Source organism: Macrobrachium rosenbergii, chromosome 16 (genome assembly GCF_040412425.1).
Source record: "Macrobrachium rosenbergii isolate ZJJX-2024 chromosome 16, ASM4041242v1, whole genome shotgun sequence".
Taxonomy (NCBI): Eukaryota; Metazoa; Arthropoda; class Malacostraca; order Decapoda; family Palaemonidae; genus Macrobrachium; species Macrobrachium rosenbergii.
In genome coordinates, this window is record NC_089756.1 from 48,520,706 (window position 1) to 48,541,311 (window position 20,606).

Genomic DNA, 20,606 nt, shown 5'->3' on the forward strand with positions numbered 1-20,606 from the left:
ATATAGATATTCAGTAATATCTGACGGATGGTGACAATTGTCCTGGTTATAATAGTATCAATTTTGGCTGCTGCATGGGATCCGCAAATTTCCTTTGCGCAAACATAGGCAGGGATTCCAGTGTAATTTAAATAAATTGCCATAAAAATTATGAAAAGTAACCTTTATTGTGTGTGCAGAAGAGTTTGACTAATTCATTAAGCCTGTACCAAGGTCTATAGAATACAAGGTCTCTCCACGTGCAGCTTAAGTCGGATTAAAAGCCGAGCTGCCATATGTCGCTATAAATTAGTGACGTCACGCAGTACGGTACTCCAGGGTAGGGCCTTTTTGGGCACTAGATGTAAATTTACATTAGAGTTCTCTGTTATCTGCATTAAATGTGTGTGTGGGGGCGGTTGGTAAATAAGAATACAAGACATGGTTAATAATAGATTTGTAAAGATTCAGTTGCTTGTTTATTATTGGATTATACAATATATACAATTTTTGACTATCGGACTGCATATTTACAAAAAATTAATCCTGATAATTGCTCGACACCGAACAAAATATGATAACTTCCTCAGGCAGTGCTACATGTTTCTTTATATCTGTTGATAGGCTTTTTATCGCACCCTTACCCGCTTTCAGGGTCTTTTTGCCGTTGTGGCACTTAAACATTTTCTCCATGGTTTTTAGTTCAGCAATAAATTCCCTGCTTGGTTTCATCAGACACCCTCCTCCTCTGCTTATTGCTCCAATCCAAGAGGTATCATCCTCTGACACTTTCGACCCTAAGTTCGGGTATTGTGGAAACTTCTTTGCAATGAAACCGCCTAAATTTTCTAATTCCTCTTCTATTGCAGTTTCTAAGTCGAAGGTGTCCCTAGAAGTTCCCGAAATGTTCTTATCCTCCTTACCTTCATCAAGATGCGAGTCTGGCAAACAAAACATCGTTGCAGAAAGGGCTAGTTCACTTTGCAGCCACTGTTCATCAGAAGCTGATGATTTCTGCTCATTCAAGCAAGAAAAGGAAGCTGCTGACATGTTGTCTCCGTTACCACTTTCTTCTATGTTGTGCTTCGAACCCATGAGAGAAGTCTCTGTGCCCATTAAGTGACATCTTATTCTGTGCTTTACTGCTACAGGTGGTGGATGCTGGTAACATGCTCCCATTTGTCGAAGGCAACGGAAGAAGTGATCCAATCCATCTTGGTTTAATCTATACATCAAGATGTATGATATACCAGACTTTTCTGCCATCATTTTGTATAGTTTAGGTAATGATTTTGAGGATATCATGATTCCTTTTTGAAACGGGTAAGCCATTTTGCTACCAGTCACTGTCAAATGTTTTGCAGTGTTAACCATTTTGTCTAGCACTGCATTTTGTTCCTCTAAATTTAACCCATAAGCATTGCGTGCCCACTTTTTGCAGGTGGCACTCGAGAATTGAAGAGATCAAACCATCTGTCTACTAGTGAGATGAACTGTATAGTTTTCTCCCAGTGTTTCTCCGAAAGCAGTTCTTGTTGTGAGCTAATGGATAAAGTAGTGCGTGACGTCACGAAAATTGCCTGCGCAGAGCACGGTCAGTTTTGGAATGAAGATGGGTTGACCTTGTATTCTATAGACCTTGGCCTTTACCTTTTCATTAGAGAAATACTGAAAAAGGTTTTGAAAATTCTATTCAAATGTCTTCTTACATGCCCAGCAACTTTAGAATTTTTTTTTTTTTTTATTTACACTGCCTGGTTATCAATCCATAGTAGCAGGTCAGTCCTTCACTTCGGTGGGGGATCCATTCCAGCACCTTGCTGTAAGTTGATTTCCGCTGCAACTTGCCGTTAGCACCATCAGTGGTGCTTACGGCGCTGAAAGAGCGCCATAAGGTCGAATCCATCATAAGTCATTGTAGCCTTTAGTCGGTGGCCCACTGTGTAGTAAGAGGGTTCATGGCTTTTTTACCTTTGTAGCTAACCTAAAGTACCAGTGCAGATGCTTGGTCCCTCGTTATGAATTAAATTTTAATGTGAAAGATGCTAATCCATAAATTTGATGGTCATAGGCTAGTAATAATGATAAAATTGCTTAGTACAGCCACAGTAATGTTTTAACTATCAGATTCCAAGGTTGTAGAAAAGTCTTCTGGCTGTTAGTAGGAAATTTGTAACAGGTGTCATGTCAACTTACCCACCATTGAGCTGAGAAGAGGCCACCTATTAACATTAAGACGTCACCTAGTGGGGCAACATGAGAGGCTGCAGGAACTGTTACTGTGTGTGAATAAGTTAGCTCTTGCATTACGTAGCTAGGAGAGGGTGATATCAGTAGAGTTGTGGTATTGTACTTTCTTTTATTTACAATTTTCTGGTGTCAGCTAGTGTCCTTTCATCTCCTCAATTGATGGTGCAGGTGCAAGGGGTTGCAGTAGCACATGTGCAACCATCAACCAGACACATTCCAAGGAAGATAGATGGATGTATGACAGACAAGTTCGGTCACTAGGGTTGGTGTGAGCGGCAGTCAGTCCTTACACCTCAACGTTCCAAAGGATTGTTTAATCTAGGAAGACGGTGGGGTTAGTCCTGCAATCTCAGCACATCAAAACTGTTACTGTTCAGCTCTGTCTTTCCAGACCGAGGGCATAACAGCCAATGACCATACCACACTGAAAACATCACTTCTTGTCTGATCAGCAAAGTTTAGCAATGATTAACACTGGTCAGTACTTGGATAGGTGACCTCTAGGAACACCAGATGCCGTTGGCATCTAGGATACATCTTCCACATCTATGGTTAGCAATGTTGGGGCTAGTGAGTACATGGACAGGTGACCTCCTGGGAACTCCAGATTCTATTGGTGTCTTGGAGACATCTTTCAAATCCATGATTTGAGTCTTGGACTTACAATTTCCCAGTGTTCTGCCTGATTCACCGGTTGATCAACAGTCCATGAGCATTCTGTTTCTAAGGACCCTAAAGGTTACCAAGTACCTGAAGGCCTTTTGTATTACCACTCAAGGACTTCGCCTCCAAACTAGGTGCCAACAACTTGGTATTAGTTCCAGCTCGGCCAAGAGCTCCCTTTCTTTTGACTTTATGTAATGATCAAACAGATGTGCTCCACAGCTGACTTGGTGGACAACAATACATTCCAGGCAAGATGTCATAAGGTCAGGGGCATTGGTCTGCCCCTAGCATTCAGGGAGAACCTGTCAGACAGGTACTAGGACGGAGTTGGGTCACGACATACCACATTCTCTACCTTCGGGATGTCGCCCGTAGATCCTTGTACTTTTTCTATTTTCATGGGTGACTGCTCAACATCGTGAGGCTCACTCAGCTCTTGAGGACAGGTGGCAGCTCGCCTAATGTGTATGGCTGCAAAAGTGGGGGGTTTTTGTGGGATTGGCATCTTGCCTTCTCTTTTATACCCTTCTAAGGGACGATTAGCAAGCTTTCACGTGCTGGATGGGTGTGTATGTAGGTGTTGTAGATGACTTAGTATCCTGTCTATACTCTAGCTCTTTTTGGATTAATAGATACAACCCTCTCTGGCATGGGGATGGGAGAGGGACTAACAATGAAATAGAACCATTGGTTATCTTCAGTTTTACTGTTCCCGCTGACATGGGTTTATCCAACCTATATTTGAATCAATGACATTTCGTTCCATTTATTCATAAGGCCCAGAAGTGTGGCAGTTGAACCTCACACATGTTCAACAGATCAGAGGCAGGGGTCTCCTTCCTTTACTCTTACATGACAAGGAAAGAGCCCCAAGGGGAGGCGAAACTACCAGACCGTTCACAGATTTGCTCAGAATCCTCCCACCAAGAAGTAAGTCTCCCCTATGTAAAGACTAAGGTTTTTGTGTGTAGGAACAAATGACAAATTTTTAAGTAATTTGTATTTTTCCTAACATACAAACCTGAGGTCTTTACATAACTGGCCCACCTCTAAGCCACCCCTCATTCTGCTTCCTTGGCCAAAAGGCAAAATGAATGCATACCAACTGGATGGCGGGGATACCTTCCCTACCGTTGGTAGCCAACTACCAATATCCACCTTGTTTTTAGTTAAATGACTGGCTCCAGCCTGTGCTGAAAGTAAATCCCTAATGGAAATACCTCAGGTTTTTATGTTAAGAAAAAACAAATTACTTAAAAATGTCATTTTTTAAAATATTTCAGTGATTTGGTTTTTCTCAAGGATTGTAAATGAAAGTGTACTTTATGGAGGCACAAGTGAAGAATCTCCCAGTGTGGTGACAGTAAGTTGTGGCATTAATCAAAAAGTTTTAATTTGCCACAAAGTGATTATATTGAGGCTCTTGAGCTCACGTGTCACAACACTAAATGGTCTCCCCAGACCCAAGGGCTCAAATTTCATGCATTCAGAGCAGTGTTTCTCAGGTGGAATTTAAGTGTGTTGAATGTAACAGTGAGAACTTTACAGTAAGATACCTTTACATAAGTATTACTTGAATTGAGGCCTCAGTAATATTAATACGAAGATTATTACCCTATTTTACAAGAATGTTCCTTTAAGAACTTTGGCAGAGCAAGAACAAAAAATGCTAAGGGTTCAAAAGGTGCAAAAACTGTCACCATGGTGTTTATTGGAAATACTTGGCAGCCTTAATTAGAATTATTGGCATGACTTGAGGGTATTCCAATAATGAAGATCATTCTGTTTAAAAAACCAATCTTCTTTTCACAAAAAATTAATACTACCCTGTATGGAAATCAACCTCAGTGATGCCATTTACATGACTTATTTGGCCAGTGAAATGTAGAGAAACCCAATTAGCAAGGAGCATATATGAAGATGAAAGAAGATTAACAATTGATTACAGGTAGGTCACAGATATAATACCGAGTGCCGCCAACCTTCAAACACTAGAGTTTTAAGTTGACAGCAACATTTAAAAACAGAGGGAGGCTTGGAAGACTGTTAGTGATAAGTGTGCGTAAGTTTTGTATTTTGCATTTCAGTAGCTTGGAAGGTAACCACTCCCTTACGATGTACACATGGATTTCAAATGATAGAGGGCAGCATCAGTTCACCATTTTTAGTTGTTTATAAAGATAATCAAGAAAAGCTACTTACTGTTACAGTCAACAACTCCTAAATTACTTCACAGGCAGATTAGACAAATAGTACTTGGTACAGAATAGATTTACATCCAAATAAAATGATACATAATAGATATCCATACAAATTATCCCATAGAACCAAATGCCCCATTTAGCAATTACTCAATTATACAAATACTTGGTACAGAATAGATATCCGTCCAAATTATCCTATAGAACCGAATGCTCCATTTAGCAATATGCAGTTCAAATAGTAATCTCGCTGTTTACATGGTCTTGCAAGAATACTTTACTAGGGGACAAGCCAGAGAGGCCATTGGCTGGTTACATCAAGTGTCCTCTTTAAAGAAAAATAGGCAACGAGAACTGCATTGAAATACAGCTGAGGAACTTCAACAACAATTTTGGTTAAACTAAAATTATTAGCTTTCTGAACTACTGTGTCAGACATTAAGCAAAACTTGAAGGTTTTTTTTATATGCTACTAGTTGAAGGTAGCAAACTATGAGACTAGAGAGCAGTCTTGAGAAAAGTTCTCAAGACTTAAATTTTTTTATGTTCACATCAAACTCACTATAGGTAGGTTGTGGAATCTAGCAGAAAAACTTAAAATTTTACCCTGGTGCAAGTTTATTTCTCTTATAGTGTTGTTGGATCGTTATTCTATAATACTAAAAATAACAGGTTTCAGAAATGTAACAAATCAATGTTCATATGGAAGGAATTGAGTTTCTACATTTCCACCTTCATATAATTTCAGGAAAGAAGTTGCACAAAGGGATTTTCAGGACAATTTTAAGTCGGTAAAATCAGGTCTATGGTGTCAATAATATAGTATAACTGCTACTTCCACTATGTTCAGTGTCATGCAGCAGCTATTGGTCTGGATAAAAGAACCTTGGGGATCGTAACTCTGAACAATAGGTTCCTGTGGGACAGATTTTATAGTGAGCTTACCAGTCTGTAGGAGGATTCGGGATGCTCTTCTGAACTAAGGCTAAGTCACAGCTAGCAGGCTTTAACCAAGACAATGACAGCTCTGGTTGACTGAAGGACTTCGGATCAGGTCCAAAGCTCCAACTCGGTAAATACAGTGGTTCCTACACAAATACAAACCCTTGGTCCTTTACATATGGGGATATTTTCGGTGTAGCTGAACTGGCCGCTAAAGACTTACAAGGCATGAGTTGGTATTACTACTAGCTGGGCATGTGGTTGGTAATAGTGGGAAGCCCATGGTACCAACCGCCCAGCTTCAGCATCCACTTTACTTTCTGGCCTCGTGTGAAGTGGACGTGTTTTGCTGCTCTCTGCTTGGGCTTTCCTGGATGCTAAAGCTTCTACCTGTTCACAGGGTGTTTGTTCCTAATTTCATTTTGGCTTGTTCCCCTGTGTATTTGTGCATGTTGTAAAATGGATGATCTTTTGCAAACCAATGACTTGGATAGGCCTGTGCGCTGGATTTGCCCTGGTAAGGACAAAAAGTGCAGCGCCTTCCGTTGTAGTACAGAATCCAACCCCCACTCCCTTTGCTTAAAATGTTGCAAAGGGAGCAAGGACCCCCCCTGTTTGTACTGTTGATGACCCCTGTGATGAGTGTAGGCTTTGGTCTCATAGACCCAGGTACAAACGGAAGGAATCCAAGGCGTCGCAGGGGCTGTCTTCGGCTCCTTCGGCTCCAATAGGGGTTAATCCTTCTCAGTCTTATCTGAGTCCCGACGGCCTCTTACTGCCCGACGGAATCCATCTCCCTGTCCCGTGTCTGCATCCACGGTCACAGAGGAGGCGAGATCGGTCGACCTAGCCTACACTCCTCTCAGTTCTCCCCCTCACCCAGAGTCCCTGATCCCTGGGTTGGGGGCCCCTGCCCACCTTTGTCTTCTTCCTCAGATTTGGGATCTGTGCCGGATTTGAGTCGGGCGTGGGAGTCGTTCGGGATGGTTGGCAATCCTGATTTGTCATCGCTCCTCGAGCATATCAGCTCGGTGGCACGGGCGGGAGTACTGCTCCCTCCCCCAACTATTCACACGGTGGATGCTCTCACGACCACCGTTACTGCTGTGCTGCTGAGGAATGTGGTGACTTCGGTGGGAATGCATCATGCACATGGTGCGATCCCTACCCCTGCCATCTCAGTGTGGACACTGGCTGGTCCATGTCTGCTCAGTCACTCCGCCACCTCCCGGCTACTCTCTCACGCCTTCTGCCTCGCTTCCACTGTTACCTGTGCCTACCCCGGACCATCCAACGTTCCCTGCGTCACCTATCATTCCCGACAGTGGACGTTCCCAACTCGAATCTCCTCGACCAGTTGCTCCTGCTCCCATTCCTGCCCCAGTTGCCATCGACCCCTGGTCTGTCTTCGGTAAACTGGGGGGGTGTGGTCTTATCTCTGATTGATAAGAAGAAGAAGAAGTGTGCTCGTCAACCATCCCCGTCTTTATCTTCGTCATCCTAGTCTTTGTCTTCGTCCACCTCTCCCCCTCCCTCTTCTAAGTCCAATTGGGCTAGGAAGGGGAGGGCGGTCCCTCCTCCTTCTAAGAAGACTTGCTCTGCTAAGGCAGCACCCTCCCCCCCTCGGGGACAGACTGCTGGTTCTCTCGTTGAGAAGGGCACTTCGGTACTCTCCTCGGACGGTTCGGGAGCCTCATCTTCCCAGACTGGTTCCGTTTCGGCGCCTCTCAAGTGTGTGTCGCTGAAAGCACGGTCTCCTCCGGAAGACCGTGTGGTCTCGACTCCCGTTACAAGTTCAGGCACAGAACAGGAGAAGGGGAGGAGCCTTCGGGCTTCTCCTCCACCCAAACCGTTGCCCTTGCCCAAATCGGACAAGGGTACGGTGGGAAGGGTGCCCAAGGATGTCTTGTCCCCGAAGGCGTCGGGGATATCAATGGAAGGATCCCCACAGCCTTCTTCATCTGTTTCGACACCGAAGAAGGCCGGAACACACCCGGACGATAGGGACAGCGGACTCCAATCAGCAGTCCGCGCTCCTGTGTTGGTCTCCTCTGTACGCCCCAGTGTCGAGGCTCGTCCAGCGTTGGAGCCTGGATCAGCTGTGAGGAGACCGTCCCCTGATCGTCGTGACGGTCGCTCGCCCAGACGAGCCAGTCCGTCTAGGCCCTCTCACGATCCTCCATTGCGGGTCGGAGACCATGAGGGGTCCGTTGCCTCCACTGGGTATACCAGCGGACGCGATGGTAGTGTTTGCCATGTCTCTCCCACCCACTCAACTTCCTTGGGGTCGGTAGGATTGCCGGGGCTGAGGTCCTTGGACAATCGGCTTCAGGAGCGTCCGGCCCTCCCTCGCTCCAAGCGAGCAAGAGGTCGTACGCTTCTATCGTGCGAGGCAGAGAGATGTGGTCTGTCTCGGGCTCCCCTGCGGGTGGGTCCTTTCCGGATGACCGTCTCTCAGGGGGCCTTTCTGGATGACCGTCTCTCGGAGGGTCCTCTTCCGAGACATCCGGACACTCTGGAAATGCAGAGGGCGTTTGTAGAAGTCATGCTGATCCGTCAGCACAACAGTCTGGAGGAACCGCTTCCAGCCCCTTTGGAAGAACGGTTGTCCAGGCTGGAGGAGTTCTACACCTCCAAGAGGGAGCCCAAACCCTCTCTTGGTTTACCGTGGTCTCCCTTAGCGGATAGCGTTCTCAGCCAGGTGAACGACTTGGTCTCCGGAACGTCATTGTTGCTTGGCTTGGCTCGGGCTTCCAAGCTGTTACCTCCCTCTACCGAGACAGAAGAAGTACTGCGTTCCGTCGGAAGGTGTACTGCAGCAGAAGGTCGTGGAACCAGGGCTGACTCGTTTAGCACCTGGTGCCACTTTGGCTCAGCTACTGGGAGAGCAGGCGCTTTTCTCGCAAGCTGAGATGAGCGCCTTGGAGGGTACGGCTCTGTCTACCCTCCAGGTGATCTCTAGGCTCAACAACTGGGCCTTCGCATTGTCGAGAATTGCGGCCTCGTCTACTCAGAGCAAGGACCCGACCTTCAGGAGTCTGCCAGTCTGAGGGTAAGGCTATATCCTTTATAACCCACCAGGCGGCAAACCTCTGGGCGAACCTGGTGCTGGAGAGAAGGGGTGCAGTGTTATCCCGGATCGTCAGATCAGTGGGCCCTGAAGCTGCAGTGTCTCTGTGTAATGGACCCATTCTGGACTCCACCTCCCTCTTCCCCAGGGGGGAGGTGGATGCTGCAGTGGACAAGCGAAAAGCCGATGAACGCGACCGTCTTGTCCATCAGGCAGCAACGAAAGGTGTTGCGCAGCTCAGTCGGTGAACCAGGTTAGCACCCCAGCCCCGAAGAAGTCTGGTGCTTCAACGGGTGCTCGGGGTAAAGTCCAGCCCTCTGCTTCTTGGCCTCCGCAGAAGGAACCGCAGGGTCCCTTTCGCCAACCTGCCCCCCCCCAAGAGGAAAGGTAAGGAAAAGGAGAAGAGGGGAGGAGCTCACTAGGGATGCCGAGCCCCCTCAGGTGCTGGCATCGGTTGGGCGTGTTGCCTATCCAGCCATTGGACGACGTGGCAGCGATACAAAGTGGAGACCTGGGTAGTGGATGTCCTCCGGGAGGGATATTTTCTACTCTTTGAGTCACCACCTCCCCTCACTCTTATCTCTAAGACCCCCTGAAGAAACAGGCCCTTCTTCAGGAGGTCGAAACTATGTTGAGCAAGAGAGCCATCAAAGTCGTTGAGGATCAGTCCCCGGGCTTCTAGAGCAGGATCTTTCTCGTGGAGAAGGCTTCTGGCGGCTGGAGGCAGGTGATCGACCTCTCTCCCCTGAATCGTTTCGTTCGCCAGACACGGTTCACTATTCAGATGGTACGGACAGTACTGTCGGCTGTCAGGGAGAACGACTTCATGCTGACGGTCGATTTGATGGACACGTACTTCCAGGTACCAGTTCATCCATCGTCTCGTCAGTACCTTTGCTTTGTCCTCAACAGAGTGGTATATCAATTCAAGGTTCTATGTTTCAGTCTGTCAACCGCTCCGCAGGTGTTCACGAGAGTGTTCACCCTCAATTCAGTTTGGGCTCATTCGCGCGGGATACGTCTACTGAGGTATCTAGACGATCGGTTAATCCTGGCAAGCTCCTGCTTGCAGATGCTACAGGACAGATATCGTCTCCTTGAGTTGTGTCATGAACTAGTGTCGTGATCAACTTTCGTAAGTCGGATCTCACTCCCAAACAGAGGACTCAGTATCTGGGCATGCTGACTGACATGGCAGCAAGCAGTCTTTCCTTCTCGGGCTTGGATCAGCACGTTCAAGAAGGTGGCGAGGCAGTTCCTGACAACAGGACCAGCCTGCTCAACAGTGGCAAGTCGTGATCGGCCACTTGTCGTCCTTGGAGAAACTCATTCCGCACGGGTGGCTTCGCCTTTGGTCTCTCCAGTGGAGACTGAGGGACTTCTGGGACCAATCTCGGGAACCCCAGTCGGTTCTCGTCCCCATCTCTCAGGAGGTGAGGGACGATCTCGCCTGGTGGTTGGACAACAGGAACCTCTGCATAGGGACACCTCTGTCTTTTCGCCCCCCGGACTTGCTTCTCTTTTCAGACGCATCGAAGGAGGGCTGGGGCGCAAACCTCGAGGAGTTGCTAACTTCAAGCATGTGGGACCAACACGACCAGCACCTTCACATCAACGTCCTGGAGATGAAGGCAGTGTTCTTAGGTCTTCAGTGCTTCCAGGACCGTTTGATGGGACACTTGGTGGCGTTGATGAGCGACAACACGACCATGGTGGCATACGTCAACAAGCAAGGGGGTCTTGTATCCCGAGCTCTTCACGAGTTGACGTTGCAGGTGCACAAGTGGGCAGTTGCCCACTGTGGAGCTGTCAGCCAGGTACATTCTAGGCAAGAGGAATGTCCCAGTGGACATGCTCAGCCGTCGAATCAGGTAGTAGGGTCTGAGTGGCCCCTCCATTAGAGCGCGGCGGACAGGCTCTTCGACCTGTGGGGGCGTCCAGTAGTCGGCCTGTTCGCCACCCAGTACAACAGAAAGCTTCCGACCTTCTTCTCTGTCGTACCAGACCCATGGGGAGCTGCAGAAGATGCCTTCCAACACTCGTGGGACAACCTCGAAGTGTATGCCTTTCCCCCGTCCTGTCTCCTTTGCCCAGTTCTCAGTTGGGTTCTGGTATCGACGAACCTTTGAATGATCCTGGTGGCCCCCATGCGTCCGGAAGCTGCTGGGTATCCAGACCTGCTGGCTCTGCTCTCTGAGGTTCTGAGAGAACTTCCCCTCTGGCACAACCTGCTTCGTCAGCCCCACATAGAATGGTACCACCACGCTGTGGCCTCCCTGTCTCTTCTCACCTGGAGGTTATCCACCATCTCTTGCGAGCAAGAGGCTTTTCTCGCCAGGCAGTGACAGAGATGGCAGGATACCTCAGGAAGTCCTCGGCAACGGTTTACCAGGGTAAGTGGGCCGTCTTCTGTGGTTGGTGTCGTAGACAGGGTTACTCTCCGGTCGGAGCCACTCTTCAGCAGGTAGTGGATTTCCTCGTCTTCCTTCGTCGGGAGAAGCTCTTATCAGTTTCAGCGGTAAAAGGATACAGGGTGGCCTTAGCCTTGGTCCTGAAGCTGAAAGGTATCGATATTTCATCCTCCCTGGAAATATCCTTGCTGATGAAGAGCTTCAAATGGTCTTGCCCACCCAGTGAATTCAGGACCCCCGAGTGGGATGTGTCTCTTGTTTGGTGGAGCCTAACTCGTGCCCCTTACGAGCCACTACAAGAGGCCGCAGACAGAGATCTGACTCTCAAGACCATCTTCCTTCTAGCCCTGGCATCAGCGAAGACGATTAGCGAATTACAGGGACATTCCTTTTCAGTTAAACACTCGAGGGGATGGGCTTCGGTAACGCTCAAATTTGTCCTGGAGTTCGTAGCGAAAACTCAAAACCCAGTGGTCCCTGGCACTCGGTTTGAGTCTTTCACGATCCCATCCCTGAATGACCTTGTAGATAATGACCCTGACGAGTTACGACTTTGTCCTGTACGGGCACTACGGCGCTATCTGAAGAGAACACGACGCCGAAGGCGGGGGTGTGGTCATGTCAGACCACATTCACCTCTTTTTACCTAAGGGACGTTACCCATCGGTCCTTGGATACCTTCTCCTTGGGACCAGTGGTGGCTGCTCAACAAGTTGTGTAACTTACCCAGCTCCTGTATAGGACGGAGTTGCGTCTCGTCTGTTGTACGTGCGTGACTGGGCGTGAAAGGCGAGTGACTGGCTCTCTCTTCCCCCCTATCATCCAACCCTTTCCCTCGGGCAGAGAGTTAGGCCGTACAAGCTGAACCAGACGTCTGACACAGGCGAGTTTCATTACTTGAGTGTCCTATCTTTGTTGCCTTTCAGGTACATATTACAGTAGATGTAATGTCCCCTCTTTCCCCTGCAAGGCCGGGAAGGGGTTGCGGGCTAATTACCAAACCCATTCCTTATGTTGGTCCTTAGTTCCCGACGTTTCCCAACCACCCCTTATGTGGCTGGGAAGGGTTCTCTCTGGCTTTCACCTTGCTGTGTGATCGTTTACATACCGTAACCTCGTCACAGCTAGGACGGTCTAGTAGACTGGTCCGTACCACCACAGTTCTCACAGCGGTGCTCACGGTCCAGTGGCCATGTCCTCCTGGCTCTTACCCCAGGTGAACATAAGGTGCGTTGATCTTCCAGGCATTCAGAGACCTCCACTCAGATTCCTCCCACCGAATCTTGAGTCCCCATATGTAAAGGACCAAGGGTTTGTATTTGTGTAGGAACGAATCGCATTTTTAAGAGTAAAATGCATTTTTTTCTAACATACAAACCCGAGGTCCTTTACTCAGGTTACCCACCTCAGCCTCCCCACAATCTGCCCTAGACCAGAAAGTAAAGTGAATACGTGAAGCTGGGCGGTTGGTACCGTGAGCTTCCCACTGTTACCAACCACATGCCCAGCTGGTAGTAATACCAACTCATGCCTTGTAAGTCTTTAGCGGCCAGTTCAGCTATGCCGAAAGCATCCCGATATGTAAAGGACCTCAGGTTGGATGTTAGGAAAAATGCATTTTACTCTTAAAAATGTGATTTTAACTGCAAGAGAGGGATTGTCAGTAACCCTTAACACTGAACAAAGAAGAGACTTGAAGGAAGATGAAGAAATCCTTAGTCTGGGAAACTGGTATGATTGCAGGCAGATTCTGCTTTTTACAAGAGGCAGTAGCAAACCTGTCTCATTTCTCTTGGAGTGTGCGGTAATATTCTTTGCCCCTTACATGACTTGGAATGATTGTGATGTTTTTCTGCCAAAGCACATACAGTACTACTTCCAGGTGACAGGTTTTCTGAGTCTCCTTTGTTCCTGAGGAAAGCAATGGTGGTACTTTTGTCTGACATAACCTTACAGACCTTCAAGGGGATCACAAATGCTTGCAGGTGAAGGAATGTGGCTTGTAGTTTGAATGTACTGTATCTGAAATATTTGTGTTTCTGTCTATACAGTAGTCATCTGTTCTAACAGTGCCTTAATGCCACCTGCTGTGACGTTGGGAAGAGGATGTGTGATCTGCGTGATCTGCACATAGGCAAATGATGTACATCAGCTGTTGCTTCCTGTCCTTGATAGTTATGCTTTCTCCTGCAGGATACTGATGTTCATGTCTATAGAAGACAGGTTGGACATCTGGTTGACCTGCAGTTAAAATGTGTGGGTAGTTGAATTAGGGTTTCCAAATTTCTGAATAATTCTGGGTTGAATACAACTGTGACTTGACAAGTGGTGTTGGACATGCATACCGATCCTGTGGGCCAAGTCTGCCTACGGGGACTCATCCTTGTGAAGGCCTAAAGAGCGGTTGGTATGCTGAAGCATACTGTCTTGATGGTGGATGTACTGGCTGTGGTGGAAAGCAGTTTGAAGGTCCTAGCAGGCCAGGAAACCTCCCTTGTTGATAGGCCTTCTTACCGATTAAGTTCTCTCTGAATAAGTCAATTCAGGAACTCATTCCAGCTGCTTAGACAAATGACTGGCTTCCATCCACCTTCAGGACCATGAAACCTGAAATCACTTCCTCAATGATTCCCTTCTCCATCTGTTGAGGATTTGAATGCAAATAAATAACAGGAATTTTCTTTGATTTAAAGAAAGCCCAAGATACCACACTAGGGTACTCAATATTAAAAACATTATACAAAAATATATGTCACCTGTCAATTTTCATTTTACACTTTCTAACAGACCATACCTTTCAAGTATATACTGATGATATTTATTCAAAGACTTTTACACTTCATAACAGTTCTACAGAAAACATGGCCTCATCAGTAGGCTTCCAATTCTCCATAGAAAAGACCACAATTGTTATGTTGTATAAAAATGTGAATTCGAAAAAGAATGTAGAAACTGACCTAAAAATTACACATCATATGTACCCACTGGTCAAACATCAAATCTTTGAGGCACGCCTAAATACGTCATGTAAAAATGCACTGAATTTGATAGAAATTATCTCAAACAAGTTAAGGGGCCGGTAGACCAACTTGAGTATTGTAGTACAAAACAACTGTCATGTCTGGATTAACATAAAATATTCAGTATAGGCTCATATTCAATTCTTAACGGGGGCCTAAGAGTATGTACTATAGCTCTCACATCTTCCCCAACCCTTCTATCCAAGGTAAGTGGTGAACCACCTCTTAATCTAAATCATGTTGGTGAAGCGATTTGCCGAGACACTTTTTATTCAAAGAGATAGATTTATAAACAACCACCAGCTTTTCCAATTAGAGCCAACAGGCTTTGAATCTTCAAATATCAAAATAAAATTTACTCCAGTGACTCCAGTGACAGAGCTACTGCCTTTGACTAAGCATAAACTTTAAACTTGTAAATAAATGAAATACTTAAATAAAAACTATGCATACACCTCAGAACATAGAAAAAAACATGCAGTAGAACACACAAGATTTAAAGGTTCTCATTGCAGTATACACACTGATGGTCCAATTCATCATCAGGCATGGGATTTGAAGCCACATAACCTAACAAAAACATGTTTTCCTTGACTAATAAGGCTAGTGTTTTCACAACAGAATTGGGCAACTGAATGGGCCATTAAAATTAACAAAAATGTATCATCACAGATATTAGTAATTTTTAGTAACTAGAAGTGCCTCAGAAACCCTTAAAATTTATGAACTAAAAATACTCTTGTAAAAAAAATCACTTCTCATATTATAAGAAAATGGTAAAAATAGAAATTTGTTTGATTTCTGCCCATATATGCATTAAAGTAAATGAACAAGCCAAAAAAGAAGCCAAAGCTGCAATTTGACAAAATCACACAGAGATTCCTATTTGTGATTATCATCTCTAAAACAATTTATATAAAATAAATGCCAGAATATAAGGAGCAATGAATGTAAAACAGTAATTACAAATTAAGTCACCCATGTGGAAATATATGAATACACCATATCAAATGAACAACCAAGCAATTGGTCATTTGTTCGACCCATAAATATATTTGATGAAATGCCAGAATTAGTCACTTGTGTGACCCATAGATATTTGATGAAATGCCCCAATGACCTAATCCCTCTATGTACAAACTATAGAGCAACAATGATAGTTGAATTTTTTTTTGTGTGAATTTTCAAAATATACTGACAACAATTGGAAACAAACCAGTTGAAAGATTTTTCATCAGATTCTCCATCATTTTTAACTAACACAATTATCAATTTTTTTAGGAACTATATAATTTAATCAAATCTATATTGTACTTTATTTTTAAAAAACAAATCCTTTCGGCCAGCCCTGTGAAATCTAAACTAGCTCAGCGCTTTGATGAGACCACTTAATAATAATAAAGGTGGATGCATTGCATGATAATTAACACCATTAAAAGCTGGCCCACTATAAAGGATACTAGATAGCTTTATCTATATGCACCAGATATTTTAAGATGATCTAAAAAAAGAAACCACAAACCTCCAGCATAACACATGTGCAGAAGATAAAGCATTTATTTTGGAGTACTGCCAACATTCATACAATATTCCAGTGGCTGTTGAGAACCAATTTTTCATAATCAGAAAAAAAGAATCGGCTGCAACTTAATAAAAAATTTAAATCAAACAAGGTACAGTGTGTCACCAATTTACAGCGGGGGATCTGTTCCAGCGCCACACCCTAAGCCGATTTCTGCCATAAGTTGGTTTTTTGCCGTTATCAGCCCTTTAACGGCACTTATGGCGCCGTAACTTGATGCCTATTCTTGCTGTTAGCGCTGTCAACAGTGTAAGGACGCGCTTATGATGCCGTAACTTGATGCAACATCAAGTTTCGGCTCTGTAAAACGCCGTTAACAGCACTGAAAAGGTGCTGTAAGATCAAATCTGCCATAAGTCGGTGATGCACTGTATATATTCCACAAGGAAAACTTAGCCGAGATTTTTCATAGAGACTTTCTACTTTAGTCATACGTAAAATAATCATTTGTGTCTGGTTCACGAATTTTCCGTAATTATCTGAGAAATACCTGGATGTTTTCTAAGAGATTTATGACCTAAGTCATCATTAGGTCCAAGTTACCGTCTTGAAACAATATCCATAAAGAACATTTTAATTAAGGTACACAAATTTGTTATTAAATCTTTTATTGATAGACAAAGTACATTAGTTGCATTACAAAAGAGTTACCAGAGTAGTACTGTTACATATTTTCAGCAATAGCATTGTCATTACCGATAAATTATATTGTATTTCATGCATATAAGATAAAAGTATAAGCATATCAATAATTTCTCCCTTTGCTTGCATCAGTAGATTAAATAAAAATAATAAATTTCCATTATTATAACTATGAATAGTAATAATTATAATGAGTATATGGGTGTTAGAGCTATGTGAGAAACTAAATCTAAAATTATACATAAAAAAAATATTTGGAAAATTCTGACACATGCATATAAGGGAATAATAAAATGTAAACTCCATATATAGACAATGATGATAAAATCTCTCTAATGCCCAGCACAGGCGTAGTAGTATTATGTATAAGAAAGTGTTAGATTTTGGAGCGAGATCTGCTGCCAGCTGGTTGTTGCTGGTCAAAATATCAGATACTGTATGATGCTACTGCATTTTTGACTACTACTTTACAGAAAGTGGTCTGTCTCTAGTCAAGTAATTCCAGCCACCAATAAAACTCATCTGACACTTTCAATGACATCAGAATTAAAAATAAACTGCAGCTGACTAACTCGTCTCTTGAAATAATGTTTACAATATAATGGAAGCACAAGCACATAATATGAACTAAAATCATATGTGCCTGATAAAGAGGTAAAGCTATGTAATACAGTTTAAACTGTTAAAATATCAAAAACAAAATTGATAAAAATGCAATATGAAACAAAAATTATATATTCTATAATAAACAAGGCTTATGATTTAAAATAAATCCATAACAAGAGACCACCACTGACTATAATGTTTTTTTGACTATAGTCCAATTCAAGACATTCCTTCACATTATACTACTGGTACTCTGCAAATAAAACCTGATTAAAACAATGTCAGTGGCATCCATCAATGCTTACTGACTAAAATAACAAAATTCATAAACATACAAAAACAGGGTTTAAACACAATTTCTTTATGATTAAAATTTACAATGGAGTGAAATAATAAAAGGACCTGGGCTACCACTCAATTTTCAAACAATTTTCTCATAAAATTAATCCAACATATTTAACAAACCAGCTAAAAGATTATGCAGGTTTATATATGTACAGCATGTACTGTAAATATATAGATATATATATATAAAAAATACAAACTTATCAGCTAATTGAACTTTGATTGAAATAACACCACAAAGCCCTCCTTTTACACACAATGGTAAAAATGAATAACTTGAAAAAATGGGAGAAATAAAAGCAAACCAATTTTACATCACGTTAACGTGGAGCCCAAATTAGAAAGTACAAACTTACATTAATCAAAAGTTTAGCAGGATCACTAACCTGCTTTTGTCACAACCAGCAAACACACTTGTTAATGCGAATGACCTTTCATAGCTTCTTTACGAAGAAAAGATAAAAAATAATGCCATGAACAAAATACAGCCAGCTACAGGTCAATTCCCAAGACTTTCTGTCAATAAACAAGAAAATCTGAAAAAACCATAACCTAAGACTGCAGCTCATGGACCTGAAAATTAATCTGGAATTTTGCATAGAAATGACGACTATTTTCAACACATTGCATCATAAACTCGTGTTTTCTCTCTTGCCCAAATTTCTGGCTCCTTATCAACAAATATGTTAAAAACCTCCCAACCAGCAACTACCTTAGCATCAGAAACTCACTAATACGAGAAGTAAAGCTGAACTGAAATTTGTACACAAAATATAGTATTGCCAATCAACTTTGGTTAACCTAAACCCTGCATAGATATAATGCTTCTATTTGAAGTTTTTTATATAAAGAAAATAAAGTACTACATGCAAAGCAAATATAATATATATAATAATAATCTCCTTCATAGAAATAACGCTATAAACTCTTAGTGACTTCATGAAACACTGACCATGGAAAGATAATAATGGGCCAAAGGCAAGGTTACACCTCCACTGATGCTACTCCAAAACCGACATCAAACACATTTAATTACCTCCGGCTCTTGAAACTGGCACATGCTTTCATTATGCAGTCAGAAAGCAAAAAGCATCACAATGTTATAACAATAATATCTATCTTTTGAAAAATCCATAATAAGAGATTCTACTACAGTACTTACTAAGGTTCATTAATTTAGTTTGATTCGTGTCTTTGGACTAGATTCTGAAAAGATGACCTAAGCACTCTGGCTAAATGAATGTATCACAAGCTAAGAAGGTTATAAAAAGAAAATTTTGGCCGAAGCCTAACACAAGCAAAGACACCTCTGATCAAGAGTCAAGACAACAGGAGCCTGTATAGTCTTAAAATGTTATATATATATATATATGTACAGTAATCTAACAAGAGGCAGCAATGCTATTCAATTAAACTGCTGTTTTAAGAAATTATGTTGTTACAGAAAGTGCTGCTTTACAGTAACAAAAACTGATGAGCCTTGAAGAAACAAGAGGGAGGGTAAGACTAGTGACTAAGAAAAAATGAGGAGCTAAAGTTACCAAAAGGTTGAGGGATGATATGCCACAACCTATGCATCTCAACCTTATTGGTATGTGCAGGCTACAAACCACTGTCTTGCTACCAACCAGAAATAACTTTGACAATCAGGGAAGAACTTGCCACAGCAGCTAAGAAACCTTCTAGCTACAAAACTGAGATCTGAACTTTTAAAAATAGTACACTACAAATTTATACATGATTGTACTCCCAATACTGCATATGCAAGCAAGGCTGTGAAGTATGAATAAGTAATTATTACTATTTTTCTTTACAAAACATTACTAAGAAAACAGAGACGCACACTGATATATACATCAAACCTCAGTTAATGTAGCAGGGAAAGTATTCTATACACCGCAGGGAAAGACAATATTGTGTTTACAATTTTTCCTGAATCATCCGTGGGGGCCTGAACAGAGCAAATGAGATTTTTCAGGATATAAACTCAGATTTGTGCCTACACACCACATTTTGGCACAAGATACAGATTATAATGGAGATGTCTTCACGACCTCTCCTATAACCTAAGGCTGATTTAAAAATGGGACCCAGGACATAAGAGCAATCCACAATGCACAAAGTCGGGGTGGCTAAACCATATCTAACTAAGCAAAGACCCGTACCACAAATCTCTTACTGATAACAGACTGTAAATGTGCAAACCCATTTTCAAATGACACATCTGTTTATCAACTTGGTGCCACCAATGAAAGTGAGACTAGCACATCAAAATAAAATCACAAATAGCTGGACCCGACAGAGTGGCACTGAACAATTCTCTGCCCTGATCCCGTATCTCTTACCTTTGTCCAGTCCCTCCATAATTCTCTAATGACTGCAATGTGATTTCTAATTATTTCACATATCGGTACTTGACAAATGATATATCATTTCCATCTTATCATTTAAATTTTAAATCTTGATACCAAAAAATATATTCTGCCTCTTGGTTAATAATTTTTTCCAAAATGACAGCACAGAGAGCATGAACAATTCATTAGCGAGCTTATGACAGGACAGACTTTGTATGGCAACAGCTTGATGCACCGTATACATCTCCAGACTGTCTGATTCAGTCCCAGAACTATTATTATTATTACACAATGATACTCTTTTTAACATGATAAAACTCACAGCAGAGGTGCAAAATCTGCTGTTGAAGCAATGCACAAAAATACACTAAAACAGATCTTATCGCTCAAAATGTTTGTATCATCAAGTAATAAGTTAAATTGTCATGTATGGCAGAACAGACCCCACAGTCATTTTGTCCCCTAGAAAGAAACTACTCGCAATAAACACACAGCAGACACACTCAAATAATCTCTGAGAGCTTATTTGCCTTGACAA